Genomic DNA, 14,990 nt, shown 5'->3' with positions numbered 1-14,990 from the left:
TTACCAGTACCAGCTCAACTCGACTCGACTTGGCTCGGCTCGCTTTTCGCTACGTTTTCCATTGCAGATAGTACCTCCACAATAGACTGGTCTTCATAGCGACACACACACAGGACAATGGAGGAAATCGAGTGTATGCTGTTTTTGGATGTTTTTGTTTTTGCTGTTTTTTATTCAGGATACTCCGTCTGGCGCGTGCAATGATGATGCAGTTAATAGTGACGATTCTCTCTGACCAATCAGCTGTCTGCCGTGTTTTCACGTCACATTTTAGTATCGCCTCAACTCGCTTAGAACCTCGCCGGGGGTGGTACGAAAAAAAGTACCTGGAAGCAGGTACAGGTACAACTTTTACACAGTGGAAAACCAAACAAAGCCGAGTCGAGTCAAGCCGAGTCGAGCCGAGCCGAGCCGAGCCGGTACTGTGTAGTGTAAAAGCGCCATTTGTTTCATATCAAAAGTACTTGTCTGTCAGCGCGCAGTCTCCTCTCTGATCTGCAATGTATTTTTCACTGCGTGAGAACTTGGTGTGGTGTGAGAGTGGCGTCGCTTGTCAGACATAGCAACGGTAACTAAAGTGGGCGGGTCTTTGCGAATGGTCATGGACAGTATGGACGGGGATTCGCCAGTCCCAATTCAAAACAAATTTCATCACAATCCATCATTGTTCGTTTCAAACATGTGAGAGCATAAAAATGATCCATGGGTGAAATTGATTGGATTTAATTCATTTTTTTGTCAGTTCCTATCATAATTTTAACATTTTGGCATTATTGTTTAGCTATTTACCTATGTTTTCAAATTTCCTTTGTTTTTTTGTTGTTGTCTTGATCGGACTAACGGTTTTGAAGATAAACACAATTTTTTTTAAGCTCTAAATGACACTTACAAAAACCATAAGGCGAAACCTGGCATGTTTGGTATTGTTGGACTCGGCAAGGATTCAGGAGTTTTAGGAGGTCACTCCTGTGAAAAAACACTGGCTTGAAACTTCTAAGGCTTCAAGGCATTGTGCCAATGACGTATACGGAGTTTTTTGAGATACACCAATGTTCTCATAGACTATCATGGCACCCTGGACAAAGACACTGCATGGCAATTTTCAGTAGACTAACAGTTGGGTGCGCTTATAGCTATTTTCATGATTTTTTTCACTGTTATAGCGCCACCAAGTGGCCAATTATCACGATTTTTTTCATGTCAACTCAGACTGAGCTTATGAACATGTGTCCCAAGTTTAGCGAAAATATCTCTTTCCGCTCACAAGTTATAACCATTTTATAGTGCCACCAAGTGGCCAATTGTCATGATTTTTTTTTCACGTGACCTCAGAATGAGCTCATGAACATGTGTCCCAAGTTTCGCGAAAATATCTCTTTCCATTCACAAGTTATAACTGTTTTATAGTGCCACCAAGTGGCCAATTGTTGCGATTTTTTTCAAGTGATCTCAGGTTGAGCTCAGGAAGATGTATCCCAAGTTTAGCAAAAAAATCTCTTTCCGTTCACAATTTATAACCGTTTTAGTAAAAGTGGCCCTGGTGCCATCAAATATTTTGGTTCCCCTTATCGACCGTTAATTGAAATTTTGAATTTTTTGGATGATTATTGATTGTCAGACTCCAGAGAATATTCTTGCAGTGGTTTGGTTCCGATCGGGCAAAAAACCTATGAGAAGTTCGCAAAAACAGGTTTTTCAAAAAAATGCAATTTCCTCAAAATTGGCGCCGAAGGGCAAGCAAATCGGAGATAGCCATTTTGTCCGTCTCGAGCCAAGGATTCCAACGATATAAGACACTTGATCCTGGGACAAACGGTCTAAGAGTTGTGAGCGATTTTGAACTTTTGGTTGCTGTAGCGCCACCTATGGGCCAATCGGGGTCATACTCTGATAGGTTGTCCCCAAATTGAGGCCTACCATCTGGCCAGGTTTCAAGTCTCTAGGCCTTACGGTTTGTCCTGCGCGATGCGTTTTACAAATCCTTACAATTACAATAGGGTTTCAGCATTTCATGCTTGAACCCCTAATAAGAATGAAGGCTTTTTGCCAGTTATAGCGCCACCTATGGTCCGATCTCCATGAAACTCTGCATGCTTCCTCACCATGTTCTGACACATATGCTCATCAATTTTTGTGAAGTTCTGAGTTTTCCTTTGGGATTTATAGGCTTTTGAGTGTATTTTGCCACGCCCCTTTTCTAAATGACCCTGTTACAGCCACCCAAATGCCAAAGTTCAACTTTTTTTTGATAATTATTGATCTAGAGAGTCCAGAGAATTGTCCTAGACTGGTTTGGTTCCGATCGGGCGAAAAACCAGGGACTAGTTCGCAAAAGTAGGCTTTGGACAAAATTCGACATAGCAGAAAATGTTCCCTGCCTACATCAAAATCGGAGATAGCCATTTTGTCCGCCTCGAGCCAAGGATTCCAACGATATAAGACACTTGATCCTGGGACAAACGGTCTAAGAGTTGTGAGCGATTTTGAACTTTTGGTTGCTGTAGCGCCACCTATGGGCCAATCGGGGTCATACTCTGATAGGTTGTCCCCAAATTGAGGCCTACCATCTGGCCAGGTTTCAAGTCTCTAGGCCTTACGGTTTGTTCTGCGCGATGCGTTTTACAAATCCTTACAATTACAATAGGGTTTCAGCATTTCATGCTTGAACCCCTAATAAGAATGAAGGCTTTTTGCCAGTTATAGCGCCACCTATGGTCCGATCTCCATGAAACTCTGCATGCTTCCTCACCATGTTCTGACACATATGCTCATCAATTTTTGTGAAGTTCTGAGTTTTCCTTTGGGATTTATAGGCTTTTGAGTGTATTTTGCCACGCCCCTTTTCTAAATGACCCTGTTACAGCCACCCAAATGACAAAGTTCAACTTTTTTTTGATAATTATTGATCTAGAGAGTCCAGAGAATTGTCCTAGACTGGTTTGGTTCCGATCGGGCGAAAAACCAGGGACTAGTTTGCAAAAGTAGGTTTTGGACAAAATTCGACATAGCAGAAAATGTTCCCTGCCTACATCAAAATCGGAGATAGCCATTTTGTCCGCCTCGAGCCAAGGATTCCAACGATATAAGACACTTGATCCTGGGACAAACGGTCTAAGAGTTGTGAGCGATTTTGAACTTTTGGTTGCTGTAGCGCCACCTATGGGCCAATCGGGGTCATACTCTGATAGGTTGTCCCCAAATTGAGGCCTACCATCTGGCCAGGTTTCAAGTCTCTAGGCCTTACGGTTTGTTCTGCGCGATGCGTTTTACAAATCCTTACAATTACAATAGGGTTTCAGCATTTCATGCTTGAACCCCTAATAAGAATGAAGGCTTTTTGCCAGTTATAGCGCCACCTATGGTCCGATCTCCATGAAACTCTGCATGCTTCCTCACCATGTTCTGACACATATGCTCATCAATTTTTGTGAAGTTCTGAGTTTTCCTTTGGGATTTATAGGCTTTTGAGTGTATTTTGCCACGCCCCTTTTCTAAATGACCCTGTTACAGCCACCCAAATGACAAAGTTCAACTTTTTTTTGATAATTATTGATCTAGAGAGTCCAGAGAATTGTCCTAGACTGGTTTGGTTCCGATCGGGCGAAAAACCAGGGACTAGTTCGCAAAAGTAGGTTTTGGACAAAATTCGACATAGCAGAAAATGTTCCATGCCTACATCAAAATCGGAGATAGCCATTTTGTCCACCTCGAGCCAAGGATTCCAACGATATAAGACACTTGATCCTGGGACAAACGGTCTAAGAGTTGTGAGCGATTTTGAACTTTTGGTTGCTGTAGCGCCACCTATGGGCCAATCGGGGTCATACTCTGATAGGTTGTCCCCAAATTGAGGCCTACCATCTGGCCAGGTTTCAAGTCTCTAGGCCTTACGGTTTGTTCTGCGCGATGCGTTTTACAAATCCTTACAATTACAATAGGGTTTCAGCATTTCATGCTTGAACCCCTAATAAGAATGAAGGCTTTTTGCCAGTTATAGCGCCACCTATGGTCCGATCTCCATGAAACTCTGCATGCTTCCTCACCATGTTCTGACACATATGCTCATCAATTTTTGTGAAGTTCTGAGTTTTCCTTTGGGATTTATAGGCTTTTGAGTGTATTTTGCCACGCCCCTTTTCTAAATGACCCTGTTACAGCCACCCAAATGCCAAAGTTCAACTTTTTTTTGATAATTATTGATCTAGAGAGTCCAGAGAATTGTCCTAGACTGGTTTGGTTCCGATCGGGCGAAAAACCAGGGACTAGTTCGCAAAAGTAGGTTTTGGACAAAATTCGACATAGCAGAAAATGTTCCCTGCCTACATCAAAATCGGAGATAGCCATTTTGTCCGCCTCGAGCCAAGGATTCCAACGATATAAGACACTTGATCCTGGGACAAACGGTCTAAGAGTTGTGAGCGATTTTGAACTTTTGGTTGCTGTAGCGCCACCTATGGGCCAATCGGGGTCATACTCTGATAGGTTGTCCCCAAATTGAGGCCTACCATCTGGCCAGGTTTCAAGTCTCTAGGCCTTACGGTTTGTTCTGCGCTATGCGTTTTACAAATCCTTACAATTACAATAGGGTTTCAGCATTTCATGCTTGAACCCCTAATAAGAATGAAGGCTTTTTGCCAGTTATAGCGCCACCTATGGTCCGATCTCCATGAAACTCTGCATGCTTCCTCACCATGTTCTGACACATATGCTCATCAATTTTTGTGAAGTTCTGAGTTTTCCTTTGGGATTTATAGGCTTTTGAGTGTATTTTGCCACGCCCCTTTTCTAAATGACCCTGTTACAGCCACCCAAATGCCAAAGTTCAACTTTTTTTTGATAATTATTGATCTAGAGAGTCCAGAGAATTGTCCTAGACTGGTTTGGTTCCGATCGGGCGAAAAACCAGGGACTAGTTCGCAAAAGTAGGTTTTGGACAAAATTCGACATAGCAGAAAATGTTCCCTGCCTACATCAAAATCGGAGATAGCCATTTTGTCCGCCTCGAGCCAAGGATTCCAACGATATAAGACACTTGATCCTGGGACAAACGGTCTAAGAGTTGTGAGCGATTTTGAACTTTTGGTTGCTGTAGCGCCACCTATGGGCCAATCGGGGTCATACTCTGATAGGTTGTCCCCAAATTGAGGCCTACCATCTGGCCAGGTTTCAAGTCTCTAGGCCTTACGGTTTGTTCTGCGCGATGCGTTTTACAAATCCTTACAATTACAATAGGGTTTCAGCATTTCATGCTTGAACCCCTAATAATAATAAAAATCAGCACAATTACAATAGGGTTTCAGCACTTCGTGCTTGAACCCCTAATAATAAATATAGCTGCAAGCAGCAATTACCGGGGCCAAGCAGAATAAGACGACAAGACATGCCAACATGTCTGAAAGTGTCAGACCAACTGCAACAATGAGCAATTAAAGACATTTAAAGAGGATTTCAGGCGAAATGGCTGAAAAATCATGTAAAAAGTGATTCAAAATATGATTTAATGGATTGTCACTTTTGACCAAAAGGTGGCGCTGTTACGAAATTGATGTGGTGTGGTCAGAGTAAGGAGACAGTGACACATACAAAGTTTTGTGTCAATATGTCGAGGCATTGCAGAAATAAAGCCTGAATAGTCATTTTGGCATCATGCCTCAACTTTGCTGCTGTGCTATACGAAAACAGTTTCATCAATCGACACGAAATCCATAACTTTTTGTCGGCACAGTCTGGAGATGATACGATTCGATTTTGGTGAAAATCGGACAAACGGTCTAGGAGGAGTTCGAAAAAGTAGGTTTTGAATGAAAATCAAGATGGCGGACAGGAAGTTTGGCCAAATAAGGAAAACTTGGTATCTATGTTCTCGGCTTGACCCAAGGAATCTATTAAGACCCGTGGCATTTCAATAGCCAGATTTATTCAAAAGTTATTAGCCTTTTTGGAAATTTTGTTATAACTTTTGACCACTAGGTGGCGCTGTCTTGAAATATTTTGGTTGCCTTCAGGGGATGGTGCTGATGACACAATCTGAGTTTCGTAATATTACACCAATGCATTTGTTTAGTATAGCATTTTATTTCACAAAACTGTATTGAAGTCAATGGGAATTTCATATTTTGTTCAATTATAGCGCCACCAAGAGGCTCAGTCCCACAATTTTTTTTATGTGTCCTCAGAGTGAGCCCATACATATATGTGTCGATTTTGGTGCAAAAATCTCAATTTGCTTCGGAGTTATAGACATTTATATGAAAAAACACGTAAAAAATGACTGACACATGACTTTGATTGAATATTACTACCCCTAAACATCAATATTTTCGCATTTGGGCATTGGCATATAGCTATCGACCTATGTTTCCAAACTTCTGACGGTGGTTTCGTCTCGATCGGACAAACGGTTTCGAAGATATAGCCTACTGTCTTTTAAGCGCTAAATCACAACGCTACACAAACCGTAAGGCAAAACCTAGCATGTTTGGTATCGTTGGACTCGGCAACGATTCAGGAGTCTAATGAGATGAGTTTCGTGAAAATAAGTCTATCACACCCAAAGTTATAAGCATTTAAAAAAAAAAAATCAGCACTAGGTGGCGCTGTTTCGAAACTTCTCACACTCCTTTAGGACATCGTGTTGATGACCCATACCAAGTTTCGTAACAATCCGTTTGTGCGTTCTTAAAATACAGCATTTTAGCACAAAATTCAAAATGGCCGACAGTCGAAATGGCCGATATGGCAAAATTGGATATCAGTCGACTCGGTATGTCGCCCTGAATCTATCAAGACCAATTTTATGATTTTTGGACAAACTGTTCAGAAGTTATAAGCAAAAATAGCCATTTTTCATATCTCCGGACCAGTAGGTGGCGCTGCGCCGAAACGCAGCATGTAGCCTCAGGTCATGCTTGTGAGTACATGTACCAAGTTTGGTCTGAATACGATAAACCGTTGCGGAGATACAGCCTTACGACTGTTTTTGCTAGCGCTACGTAAAATGTATTCGTGCGTTTATCGAAAACGGTTTGACGAATCAATTTGAATTCCATAACTTTTGGTCAGCACTGCCTGAAGATGATCTGGTTCAATTTTCGTGCAAATCGGACAAACCGTCTAGGACGAGTTCGAAAAAGTAGCTTTTTCAGAAAATTCAAAATGGCGGCCATATTTATATGACGGAAAATGACGTCATAGGGTGCAATCGAATCGGCATGAGCTCAGGAATCAGAGGAAAAAAGAATTTTGTTGATTGGCCTTACAGTTCAAAAGTTATTAGCAAAATAAAAGTGAAACTTTGGACAGGTGGTGGCGCTAGAGGGAATGACTTAGACACACCAAAATCAGTGTATTTAATGTTGGGACTGTCCTCTATCAGAATGTCAAACCATTACAACTTTCCCGCGATCGGTTCTATGGGCTGCCATAGACTCCCAGTCGGAAGAAGGAAGAATAATAATAATAAATATAGCTGCAAGCAGCCATTACCGGGGCCAAGCAGAATAAGACGACAAGACGTGTCAGACCAACTGCGACAATGAGCAATTAAAGACTTTAAAGAGGATTTTAGGCAAAATGCCTGAAAAATCATAGAAACAATAATTAAAAATATGATTTTATGGATTATCACTTTCGACCAATAGGTGGCGCAGTTACAAAACTGATGTGATGTGGTCAGAGTGAAGTGACAATGACACATACAAAGTTTGGTGTTAATATGTCAAGGCATTGCAGAGATAAAGCCTGAATAGTGCTATTAGCATCATGCCTCAACTTTGCTGCTGCGCTATACGAAAACGGTATCGTCTATCGACACGAAATCCATAATTTTTAATCGGCACGGTCTGGAGATGATATGATTCGATTTTGGTGAAAATCGGACAAACGGTCTAGGAGGAGTTCGAAAAAGTAGGTTTTGACTGAAAATCAAGATGGCGGACAGGAAGTTTGGCCAAATAAGGAAAACTTGGTATCTATGTTCTCGGCTTGACCCAAGGACTCTATTAAGACCAGTGGCATTTCAATAGCCAGATTTATTCAAAAGTTATTAGCCTTTTTGTAAATTTTGTTATAACTTTTGACCACTAGGTGGCGCTGTTTTGAAATATTTTGAGTACCTTCAGGGGATGGTGCTGAAGGCACATTCTGAGTTTCGTAATATTACACCAATGCATTTGTTAAGTATAGCATTTTATTTCACAAAACTGCATTGAAGTCAATGGGAATTTCATGTTTTGTTCTATTATAGCGCCACCAAGAGGCTCAGTCCCACCATTTTTTTATGTGTCCTCAGAGTGAGCCCATACATATATGTGTCGATTTTGGTGCAAAAATCTCAATTTGCTTCGGAGTTATAGACATTTATATGAAAAATCACGTAAAAAATGACTGACACATGACTTTGATTGAATATTACTACCCCTAAACATCAATATTTTCGCATTTGGGCATTGGCGTTTAGCTATCGACCTATGTTTCCAAACTTCTGACGGTGGTTTCGTCTCGATCGGACTAGCGGTTTCAAAGATATAGCCAAATGGTTTTTAAGCGCTAAATCACAACGCTACACAAACCGTAAGGCGAAACCTAGCATGTTTGGTATCGTAGGACTCGGCAACGATTCAGGAGTCTAAAAAGATGAGTTTCGTGAAAATAAGTCGACCACACCCAAAGTTATAAGCATTTGAAAAAAAAAATTCATCACTAGGTGGCGCTGTTTCGAAACTTCTCAGGCTCATTCAGGGCATTGTGCTGATGACCCATACCACGTTTCGTAACAATCCGTTCATGCGTTCATAAAATACAGAATTTTAGCACAAAATTCAAAATGGCCGACAGCCAAAATGACCGATATGGTCAAATTGGATATCAGTCGACTCGGCATGTTGCCCTGAATCTATCAAGACCAATTTTATGATTTTTGGACAAACTGTTCAGAAGTTATAAGCAAAAATAGCCATTTTTCATATCTCCGGACCTGTAGGTGGCGCTGTGCCGAAACGCAGCATGTAGCCTCAGGTCATGCTTGTGAGTACATGTACCAAGTTTGGTCTGAATACGATAAACCGCTGCGGAGATACAGCCTTACGACTGTTTTTGCAAGCGCTACGTAAAATTTGTTCGAGCGTTTATCAAAAACGGTTTGACGAATCAACAAGATTTTAATAACTTTTTGTCACCACTGCCTGAAGATGATCCGATTCAATTTTCGTGCAAATCGGACAAACCGTCTAGGACGAGTTCGAAAAAGTACCTTTTTAGGAAAATTCAAAATGGCGGCCATGTTTTTATGACGGAAAATGACGATATAGGGTGCAATCGAATCGGCATGAGCTCAGGAATCAGAGGAAAAAAGGATTTCGCTGATTGGCCTTACGGTTCAAAAGTTATTAGCAAAGTAAAAGTGAAACTTTGGACAGGTGGTGGCGCTAGAGGGAATGACTTAGACACACCAAAATTGGTGTACTTAATGTTGGGACTGTCCTCTATCAGAATGTCAAACCAAAACAACTTTCCCGCAATCGGTTCTATGGGCTGCCATAGACTCCAAGAGCGGAAGAAGAAGAAGAATAATAATAATAAGAACGCGAACGGATACAATAGGTGCCTCCGCACCTTCGGTGCTTGGCCCCTAAATATAGCTGCAAGCAGCAATTACCGGGGCCAAGCAGAATAAGACGACAAGACATGCCAACATTGCTGAAAGTGTCAGATCAACTGCAACAATTAGCAATTAAAGACATTTAAAGAAGATTTTAGGCGAAATGCCTGAAAAATCATATAAACAGTAATTAAAAATATGATTTAATGGATTATCACTTTCGACCAATAGGTGGCGCAGTTACAAAACTGATGTGATGTGGTCAGAGTGAAGTGACAATGACACATACAAAGTTTGGTGTCAATATGTCAAGGCATTGCAGAGATAAAGCCTGAATAATGCTTTTAGCATCATGCCTCAACTTTGCTGCTGCGCTATACGAAAACGGTTTCGTCAATCGACACGAAATCCATAACTTTCAGTCGGCACAGTCTGGAGATGATATGATTCGATTTTGGTGAAAATCGGACAATCGGTGTAGGAGGAGTTCGAAAAAGTAGGTTTTGAATGAAAATAGCATTTTATTTCACAAAACTCTATTGAAGTCAATGGGAATTTCATGTTTTGTTCTATTATAGCGCCACCAAGAGGCTCAGTCCCACAATTTTTTTTACGTGTCCTCAGAGTGAGCCCATACATATGTGTGTCAGTTTTGGTGAAAATATCTCAATTCGCTTCAGAGTTATAGGCATTTATATGAAAAAACACGTAAAAAATGACTGACACATGACTTTGTTTGGAATTTACTACCCCTAAACATCAATATTTTCGCATTTGGGCATTGGCGTATAGCTATCGACCTATGTTTCCAAACTTCTGACGGTGGTTTCGTCTCGATCGGACTAGCGGTTTCGAAGATATAGCCAAATGTTTTTTAAGCGCTAAATCACAACGCTACACAAACCGTAAGGCGAAACCTAGCATGTTTGGTATCATAGGACTCGGCAATGATTCAGGAGTCTAAAAAGATGAGTTTCGTGAAAATAAGTTGACCACACCCAAAGTTATAAGCATTTGAAAAAAAAAATTCACCACTAGGTGGCGCTGTTTCGAAACTTCTCACGCTCCTTCAGGACATCGGGCTGATGACCCATACCAAGTTCCGTAACAATCCGTTCATGTGTTCTTAAAATACAGCATTTTAGCACAAAATTCAAAATGGCCGACAGCCAAAATGGCCGATATGGTAATATTGGATATCAGTGGACTCGGCATGTTACCCTGAATCTAACGAGACCAATTTTATGATTTTTGGACAAACTGTTCAGAAGTTATAAGCAAAAATAGCCATTTTTCATATCTCCGGACCAGTAGGTGGCGCTGCGCCGAAACACAGCATGTAGCCTCAGGTCATGCTTGTGATGACATGTACCAACGTTGGTCTGAATCTGATAAAGCGTTGCGGAGATACGGCTTTACATCTGTTTTCGCAAGCGCTACGTAAAATTTATTCGTGGGTTTATCGAAAACTGTTAAGCGAATCAACTTGAATTCCATAACTTTTTGTCAGCATGGTCTGTAGATGATCTGGTTTAATTTTCGTGCAAATCGGACAAACCGTCTAGGACGAGTTCGAAAAAGTAGCTTTTTAGATAAATTCAAAATGGCGGCCATATTGTTATGACGGAAATGACGTCATAGGGTGCAATCGAATTGGCATGAGCTCAGGAATCAGAGAGAAAAAGAATTTTGTTGATTGGCCTTACGGTTCAAAAGTTATTAGCAAAATAAAAGTGAAACTTTGGACAGGTGGTGGCGCTAGAGGGAATGACTTAGACAAACCAAAATTGGTGTATTTAATGTTGGGACTGTCCTCTATCAGAATGTCAAACCAAAACAACTTTCCCGCATTCGGTTCTATGGGCTGCCATAGACTCCCAGTTGGAAGAAGGAAGAATAATAATAATAAGAACGGGAACAGATACAATAGGTGCCTCCGCACCTTCGGTGCTTGGCCCTAAATATAGCTGCAAGCAGCAATTACCGGGGCCAAGCAGAATAAGACGACAAGACATGCCAACATGTCTGAAAGTGTCAGACCAACTGCAACAATGAGCAATTAAAGACATTTAAAGAGGATTTCAGGCGAAATGGCTGAAAAATCATGTAAAAAGTGATTCAAAATATGATTTAATGGATTGTCACTTTTGACCAAAAGGTGGCGCTGTTACGAAATTGATGTGGTGTGGTCAGAGTAAGGAGACAGTGACACATACAAAGTTTTGTGTCAATATGTCGAGGCATTGCAGATATAAAGCCTGAATAGTCATTTTGGCATCATGCCTCAACTTTGCTGCTGTGCTATACGAAAACAGTTTCATCAATCGACACGAAATCCATAACTTTTTGTCGGCACAGTCTGGAGATGATACGATTCGATTTTGGTGAAAATCGGACAAACGGTCTAGGAGGAGTTCGAAAAAGTAGGTTTTGAATGAAAATCAAGATGGCGGACAGGAAGTTTGGCCAAATAAGGAAAACTTGGTATCTATGTTCTCGGCTTGACCCAAGGAATCTATTAAGACCCGTGGCATTTCAATAGCCAGATTTATTCAAAAGTTATTAGCCTTTTTGGAAATTTTGTTATAACTTTTGACCACTAGGTGGCGCTGTCTTGAAATATTTTGGTTGCCTTCAGGGGATGGTGCTGATGACACAATCTGAGTTTCGTAATATTACACCAATGCATTTGTTTAGTATAGCATTTTATTTCACAAAACTGTATTGAAGTCAATGGGAATTTCATATTTTGTTCAATTATAGCGCCACCAAGAGGCTCAGTCCCACAATTTTTTTTATGTGTCCTCAGAGTGAGCCCATACATATATGTGTCGATTTTGGTGCAAAAATCTCAATTTGCTTCGGAGTTATAGACATTTATATGAAAAAACACGTAAAAAATGACTGACACATGACTTTGATTGAATATTACTACCCCTAAACATCAATATTTTCGCATTTGGGCATTGGCGTATAGCTATCGACCTATGTTTCCAAACTTCTGACGGTGGTTTCGTCTCGATCGGACAAACGGTTTCGAAGATATAGCCTACTGTTTTTTAAGCGCTAAATCACAACGCTACACAAACCGTAAGGCAAAACCTAGCATGTTTGGTATCGTTGGACTCGGCAACGATTCAGGAGTCTAATGAGATGAGTTTCGTGAAAATAAGTCTATCACACCCAAAGTTATAAGCATTTAAAAAAAAAAAATCACCACTAGGTGGCGCTGTTTCGAAACTTCTCACACTCCTTTAGGACATCGTGTTGATGACCCATACCAAGTTTCGTAACAATCCGTTTGTGCGTTCTTAAAATACAGCATTTTAGCACAAAATTCAAAATGGCCGACAGTCGAAATGGCCGATATGGCAAAATTGGATATCAGTCGACTCGGCATGTCGCCCTGAATCTATCAAGACCAATTTTATGATTTTTGGACAAACTGTTCAGAAGTTATAAGCAAAAATAGCCATTTTTCATATCTCCGGACCAGTAGGTGGCGCTGCGCCGAAACGCAGCATGTAGCCTCAGGTCATGCTTGTGAGTACATGTACCAAGTTTGGTCTGAATACGATAAACCGTTGCGGAGATACAGCCTTACGACTGTTTTTGCTAGCGCTACGTAAAATGTATTCGTGCGTTTATCGAAAACGGTTTGACGAATCAATTTGAATTCCATAACTTTTGGTCAGCACTGCCTGAAGATGATCTGGTTCAATTTTCGTGCAAATCGGACAAACCGTCTAGGACGAGTTCGAAAAAGTAGCTTTTTCAGAAAATTCAAAATGGCGGCCATATTTATATGACGGAAAATGACGTCATAGGGTGCAATCGAATCGGCATGAGCTCAGGAATCAGAGGGAAAAAGAATTTTGTTGATTGGCCTTACGGTTCAAAAGTTATTAGCAAAATAAAAGTGAAATTTTGGACAGGTGGTGGCGCTAGAGGGAATGACTTAGAAACACAAAAATTGGTGTATTTAATGTTGGGACTGTCCTCTATCAGAATGTCAAACCAAAACAACTTTCCCGCAATCGGTTCTATGGGCTGCCATAGACTCCCATGGCGGAAGAAGAAGAAGAAGAAGAAGAAGAAGAATAATAATAAGAACGGGAACAGATACAATAGGTGCCTCGCACCTTCGGTGCTTGGCCCCTAAATATAGCTGCAAGCAGCCATTACCGGGGCCAAGCAGAATAAGACGACAAGACATGGCTGAAAGTGTCAGATCAACTGCAACAATGAGCAATTAAAGACATTTAAAGAGGATTTTAGACGAAATGGCTGAAAAATCATAGAAACAGTAATTAAAAATATGATTTAACTGATTATCACTTTCGACAAATAGGTGGCGCAGTTACAAAACTGATGTGATGTGGTCAGAGTGAGGAGACAATGACACATACAAAGTTTGGTGTCAATATGTCATGGCATTGCAGAGATAAAGCCTGAATAGTGCTTTTAGTATCATGCCTCAACTTTGCTGCTGAGCTATACGAAAACGGTTTCGTCAATCGACACGAATTCCATAACTTTTAGTCGGCACAGTCTGGAGATGATACGATTCGATTTTGGTGAAAATCGGACAAACAGTCTAGGAGGAGTTCGAAAAAGTAGGTTTTGACTGAAAATCAAGATGGCGGACAGGAAGTTCGGCCAAATAAGGAAAACTTGGTATCTATGTTCTCTGCTTGAGCCAGGGAATCTATTAAGACCAGTGTCATTTCAATAGCTAGATTTATTCAAAAGTTATTAGCCTTTTTGGAAAAAAAATTATAACTTTTGACCACTAGGTGGCACTGTCTCGAAATATTTTGAGTACCTTCAGGGGATGGTGTTCATGGCACATTCTGAGTTTCGTAATATTAAACCAATGCATTTGTTTAGTATAGCATTTTATTTCACAAAACTGTATTGAAGTCAATGGGAATTTCATGTTTTGTTCTGTTATAGCGCCACCAAGAGGCTCAGTCACACCATTTTTTTTTACGTGTCCTCAGAGTGAGCCCATACATATGTGTGTCGATTTTGGTGAAAATATCTCAATTCGCTTCAGAGTTATAGACATTTATATGAAAAAACACGTAAAAAATGACTGACACATGACTTTGATTGGAATTTACTACCCCTAAACAGCAATATTTTCGCATTTGGGCATTGGCGTATAGCTATCGACCTATGTTTCCAAACTTCTGACGGTGGTTTCGTCTCGATCGGACTAGCGGTTTCGAAGATATAGCCAAATGTTTTTTAAGCGCTAAATCACAACGCTACACAAACCGTAAGGCGAAACCTAGCATGTTTGGTATCGTGGGACTTGGCAACGATTCAGGACTCTAATGAGATGAGTCTCGTGAAAATAAGTCGACCACACCCAAAGTTATAAGCA

Source organism: Squalius cephalus (assembly GCF_949319135.1).
Source record: "Squalius cephalus genome assembly, chromosome: 6".
NCBI classification, from domain to species: domain Eukaryota; kingdom Metazoa; phylum Chordata; class Actinopteri; order Cypriniformes; family Leuciscidae; genus Squalius; species Squalius cephalus.
Note: the sequence above shows the minus strand (reverse complement) of the source record.